Source organism: Pterocles gutturalis, unplaced genomic scaffold (assembly GCF_000699245.1).
Source record: "Pterocles gutturalis isolate BGI_N339 unplaced genomic scaffold, ASM69924v1 scaffold1008, whole genome shotgun sequence".
NCBI lineage: Eukaryota > Metazoa > Chordata > Aves > Pterocliformes > Pteroclidae > Pterocles > Pterocles gutturalis.
The window spans coordinates 6,951-13,157 of NW_010120066.1; positions in this window are offsets into that span (position 1 = coordinate 6,951).

The window sequence follows — 6,207 nt, forward strand, 5'->3', positions numbered from 1 at the left end:
CTTTTTGTTGATGTCCGTTTGTATTGAATAATTTGCTACATTTGTAAAATGTAAGAGGTATAATATATGTATATTTCTAACGTAAAAAAACTGTAATTTTTTTCTTTTCAAGATTTTTTCTTAAAAAGAGGAGAGAAAAAAATATTTTTTCAGGAAAAAACTTTAAAAAATAAAAAGTGGTGAGGATTCCTTTCTCCCCACTCAGCCTCCCTCCTTTCCCTCCCACCCTTCTCTGAGGAGTGAATCGTCAGTTGCCTTGTGGGAGAGGAGTGAAAAAAGACAGAAGTCTGTATGTCTCCAAGCAGAGGGTTTCCGTGTGTGCTCTGCCTGGGTTTCTTTCTGAGAAGGGGGCTACTGAGAGGGGGAACTGGGGGTTTGTTGTCTTTTTTTTCTTTTTTTTTTTTTCTTTAGCGAAGGAGGAATACAATCAGAGTTTTGTATTCAGAATGTTGTGCAATATTTTGGAACGGGACATTGGTGTGTCTAGAGATTTAGTTAAAAACAAAAAAAAAAACAAAAAGGTTGATCAAATCTGTACAGTTTCTATTGTTCCAGATTTTTTTAAGTTTGTATTAAAAGCATGATATAATAACCGGTTGTTGTGTTGTGTGTGCTTGTGCTCAGTGGGGAGAGAACACCTCTGCCATGCCTGTTGCCAGGTGAGGAGTGATGCCTGCTTTTGGAGTGACTGGCGCTTGGTGTCTTCCCCTTGCAGGCAAGGCTGACAGTTTGCAGTGCACTTGGTGGAGGCTTCGTTGTGTTGGGAACAGCCCAGTGATGCCCAGGCTTGTGCAATGTGGTGAGCACAGCTGTCTCTCTGACCTCTCATGCTGCCAAGAATAACAGCAGCATGGGAAGAAGCGGCAGTGTGGCCGGCCTTCCCCTGTCCTGCTGTGATTCAGCTCCCTGGGGAGGGGAGGGAGCGGGATGCTTTGCCTTTGGCGTGTGGTGTCTTGAGGGCCCTCAGTCAATCAGGAGAGTTCCTAAAATACCTGGTTGGCTTCTGCTGGAGCTCATCAGCCAGGGCCATTGTCTGCAGCCCTCACCTGTGGGGCTGGGCTGGGACCTGTCTGGTGTCATTACAGGGGGTAGATGGAGCCTTCCTGGGCAGTGGTTTCTGCGGGGGGGGGCTGTTTGTGGGTTGTTTTCTTCCCTCTCTGTGCCACCCCCCAGGGGCTGCAAACCAGTTCGTGTTTATTCTGGGGAATCTGGGGTACTTGCTAAGCAAAGGAACATTCAAGGTGCCTGTGCAGGCCATGTCCTCCCTGCTGTGAGTGTTCATCTGTGGTGACCTCTCATAGCAGGGTGGGTTTGAGGCTGGGTATGAGAACAAGCGGTGATGCAGGTCTGGTTTTGTCTCCTTTCTAACCTCTCATTGCTCAGCTTGGATCAGAATTTCTGTCAGAGGGAGCTGCTCCTGTTTAGCAAAATGAGGTGAGATGGCCTCTCTGTTGAGGAAGATGCTGAAATGCGTGACCCAGCCTCCCCAGCCCCACCGCAGCTCCCTGATCCGCCTCCTTAAGCTGTTGAAGGGAGCGGCTCTGAATGTACCTGGGGAAACCAAATGGGGAGCTGGTACTGGCTGCTGGGTTTCACTAGCATCCATACCCATGCCCTCTCTCCCCCTTTAGCCTGAATTTTTTCTGGAAGAGCTTGTGCTGCTTTACCCTTGGCTTTGCAAGCCCAGGGAGCTGGGCTGCTGCTCATGCCTGCTGCATGCCATGTGACTGTCACACTCTGCTAGGCAACAAAACTATTTTTTCCCCTTTGTGTCTCAAAACCCGTTGTAATCATTTATCTAAAGCGTGCACAAACTCTTGCCCTTAGACATGTTTCTAGAAATGGAAAATCAAGGGCGAGTATGTGCCTTCCTGATCCTTGCCCTGCATTTGCTCGGCTGTGATGTAGGGAGGCATGGAGCCTTTCCCTTTTTGGGCACAGGTATGCCGAGTGGTAGGGCCTGGAGTTAGTTTACAGCTGATAGCTGAGAAGCCTGGGCAGGGGATTAGGGAAGAGGCTTAGTATAGCCTTGTTCTTCCCGAACTATTTGCCCCTATGCTGTCCTGGGGAGCCTGACAGGTGTGGGGAGGTGAAATGCCCCTCTCCCTGCCTCGAAGCAGTGTGCAGCAGGGGTGGCAGCCCAGCAGGGCGTGGGGACAGGGATCTGCCCTCTGTCAGCCCTCAGAGAGGAGAGGAGGTGTTGGAGCTCTGCGCTCGGCCGGTACAGGGTGGTGCCTGGGTGTGGGAATATTTGCTGGGCTTGTGGGCAGTGACTGAGTTGGTCCCCAAATATGGTGCTCCAGCAAGGCACAGCAACGAGATGGGACTTGTCTCCTGAAACCTCCAAAGCGAGGGGCTTGGGGGTGTTGTTCAGACACTCATCACAGGGGACTCCGTTATTAAGAAGGAAACTTGCAACTTGAGTCACCAAGCGGGCGGGCTCCCACCTGAAAGGAAGAGACAGCTTGGGTAGAAAATGCCCTGCTTCAGCCTTGGGCTTTTCAGTCTGTGATGGCAGCAGTTCCTGACATGAATTGGGCTGTTCTGGGAGATGGAGGGGGCTGGTGCCCGGAGGAAAGCCTTATGCAAGCCTGAAAAGCCGTCTGTCTGTAAGGCAGCTGTGTCCTGCACTGTTTTAAATACAGGCCCAGCAAAACAGCCTGAATTTGTTCCAGCAGGAGAGTCTCTCCTGCTGCCCCAGAGCCTCCTGGAGACTTGCGATTATTGGGATTGAATAACACATGGTGCAGGCGCTGCCGACAGCGGGTCCCTCCCTGTGCCCCAGTGCTTGACAACATGCCAGGACCGAGAGGTGGAAAAACACTGCTGGTGGGGGAGCTGGGACCCGCCGAGTCCTTGGCGTCCCCGAGGAGTGCTCCTGCCAACGCCACCTGCTCCCCCGCTCACGTGGCTGCAGCCCTGGGTGCTGCCCGTGGCCCCAACGGGTGCAAGGGCTGAGGCTGATGTCCCATGGTCCTTGAGGGATGGCCAGGTCTTCCCACCCTGTCTGCGTCCTCCGCCAGAGCACAGGCACCAGCCCAGAGGCAGGCTGTGGCCAGGGTTAGCTGCCTCCCAAACCGTGTGCTTTTTCCTTCAGTTTCTATGGCCAGGCTCCAATTCAAACATGGTCAGGAACACACTCACTCGGTCCCTTGCAGAGCTGTTCTTCCACTGTCCCCTCACCGCCTCTTGCGTCATCACCTCCAGAAACCTGGTTGGCTTTTATAAACCTGCTGAAGAATGAAGCTTTCACCCCCCCAGCCCCAGGATGCCCTGGTGAAGCTGAAGCCCTGGCTGGCACACATGATGCTTTTGAGTTGTACCGGTCATGGAAGGGCCAATTTATGTGTGGCCATTGCCAGCAGCAAAAATTACTCCAGTGTGGTAAGTGCATGTGCCAGGGAGAGATACGGGGTTTTTATAACCGCAAGAAGCCCTCAGAGGCACGGCAGCGGGTTAGGAAAAGGAGATCCCTGTGAAGAAGGTTCAAGAGCCACATTTTGCCACTTTGCCTTGAGGAGGGGCAGGGAGAGGGTCAGGAGGATGCCTGGAGGAACTTGCTCCCTCTTCACCAAACACTGAGGAGGCGAATATGGTCCCTGCATTTTTCTGCAGTTGCTGAGACCTCCTTGGGGTTTAGTGGTTTTTTGGGGCTTATTTTTGTTGGCCTTACGCAGCCAGCCTCACTGCTGAAGGAAGCAGATCCCCGGGAGGGAGCGTGTCCCTCCTCCCACTTGGCAGGGTGTTTCCACCAAGGACAAAGTTTTCCTTTGAGTGAATCAGCCAGAAATTGCTTGCAGAAGGTGCAGCTGGGGTTTTCATCAGAAAAAAAAAGCCCAACAACAAACCACAAACCCAAAATAATCCACACAAGGTGATGTGTAGGGAGGGCAGCAGGCAACGCTGCTGCAGCAGGACATGCATTTTCCATGGGCCTCACTTTGCCCGCAGAGCTCAGCGAATTCGTGCAAGGACCAAGCCCAGTTTCCCTCAGCAACAGGCGCTTTTGCATTTCCTGATCTTCCCGCAGTCAGGTTCAGTGTCAACATGTGCCACTCCGGGCTCCCACAGAGGCCTGAGCGATGTCAAAGCAGGTCCTGGGCACCTTTCCAAAATCTACCAAGGTTGCCCTCCATCCCTGCCTCTGCCCGGCATCGCTGTGCGGCACCTGGCTGCAGCCCTTGGGGTGCAGGAAGACCAGGGGAGAGCCGAAGAGACCTCACCTGCTGGGGGAGCTGGGGTTTGCATCCTCAGGGGGATGGACTGGCAACAGGGGAAAAAGGAGCAGCGGAGATGTCTCGAAGACCACGAACATGAGCCAGGGAAGGACTGAGGAGCAGAGGGAAGGAGGACAGCACCCCAGGGACATCTGGGGTGTTTACACCCAAGTGCAAACATCACAGGGAGGAAAGGGAGGCTGCAACTCCCCACTTCCCTTTACCACCCGGTGAAACGGTGCGTGCTCCTGGTGACCCAACAAGGGCGGCGGCAGCAGCGCAGGCCGGCACAGCCCAGTGTAACCTCCCTGTTCCCGCCTGGCTCCCTGCTCCTCACGCTCATACAGGATCTCCTCAGACTCCCCCTCTGGGCTGGTGCTGACGTGGTGGTTCCCCTCTGGGGACACGGCCAGCTCTCTCGCAGGGTGCCCGTGAGTCACAGCGCTGTCATTGCCTCCAGCACAGCCGTGGAGACGCCGAGGCTTGAGGAGGGACGGAGGCTTCGCTGTGCTCTCGGGGAGCAGAAGCGCTGAGGCTGGCACCCATTGGTCTCCCCGCAGGCTCACACTGATCCCGCCAGCCACGGGAGCTGCCCTGAATGGGAAAGGAGAGAGATAGGATGGAGACATGACAGGGGAGGACAGCTTCTCCCTTGTGGCCATGCCATTGCCAGCCATCCACCGAGGAATGGAAAGGGCTTGACAAACCCAGACAGAAATAGGATCAAACAAAATAAAGCCAGAAAGAGCACAGGTGCGCTGTGATGCTCTGAGGCAGAGCCGAAGGGGCACAGCGCTGCTGAGGAGAGCAGTCTCACTGCGTAAGCAGTCGCTGTTGGACAGAGCATTGAATGCTCTAACCTACAGCCTAAGTGCTAACACATAATCACAGGGAACCACAAATTGCTCATTTTTGGAAACATAAGAAAAATAATTTTTCCTATATTCCAGATTATAAATCACAGCACAGATCAAGTTACAAAACCACACAAGAGAGACCTCACTTGGTCTTTCAAACTGGAAACATGGCCATTGAGACCAACCAGTCAGTAGAAAGCCAGCTAAGAAGGATTATTTTATTCTGATAATACTTTATTCTTGGAGTCATTCTCTTCTCCAAAGGCACAGTGCTCTTTTAAAAAGTTTACTTTCCTCCATGAAGATACTGTTCCGGGAATTTTTTGATGAACCAGTGGAAACCTTCCCAAAGCCAATGGTTACAGAGGTGATAGTGGGGACTTCAGTAGCCCCATAGCCAGCAGAGAATAATACAACACCTAACCAAGACATACTCCATTTAAGTCATATTAGACCAGTATTTGTTGCAGGAGAAAGCCACTGACCACATCTCTGTCCTACAGATATTCAGCATACAGACCACATCACAGCTGAGGAGATTTTCCTACTTTATATTTTAAAGAAAAAACTCCAGGCTTTGCAATGTGCACCTTCAAATGCTATGGAAGGACCTGAGTCCATACAGCCTTGGCCCCAGTGTTTTATGTCGTGGGGTGCCTGAGACCTAGGCACTGACTCCTCTGAGTGCATGGAGCAACTGCTAAGAGCTGCTGCGGGGACCCAAGGGCCTTCCAGCAGCACCCAGCAGATCTCTGCCCCCTGCCACTGGGCTTCCCTGGAAAGCAGAATAATCTGGTTGAAGAAGGTTGTCTGAGGACTGCAACAGTAATCTGCAAAGCATGACTAGGAAGTGGAGGGCTGTGTTCCTGTGTGCTGACCCTTCCCTTGCCTGGCCAGTAGAGCTTCATAGTCCAGAACCAGTTTGGGCCGGGCATCTTCCTTTAACATACCTGGCATGTCCTGCAAAGTTGCACAAGTGTCTTCCCCAGAGCTGTTCTGCCCAGGTAGGGCTGCAAGAGGTGGTGGGAGCTGCCCATTGCCATGAGGAAGTCACAAAAGCAGGACCACAGCACCCCACTGGAGAAGCCCCTGTCGCCTCAGCGGTGCTGCAAAGCTTCCTGCAAATGGCTGAA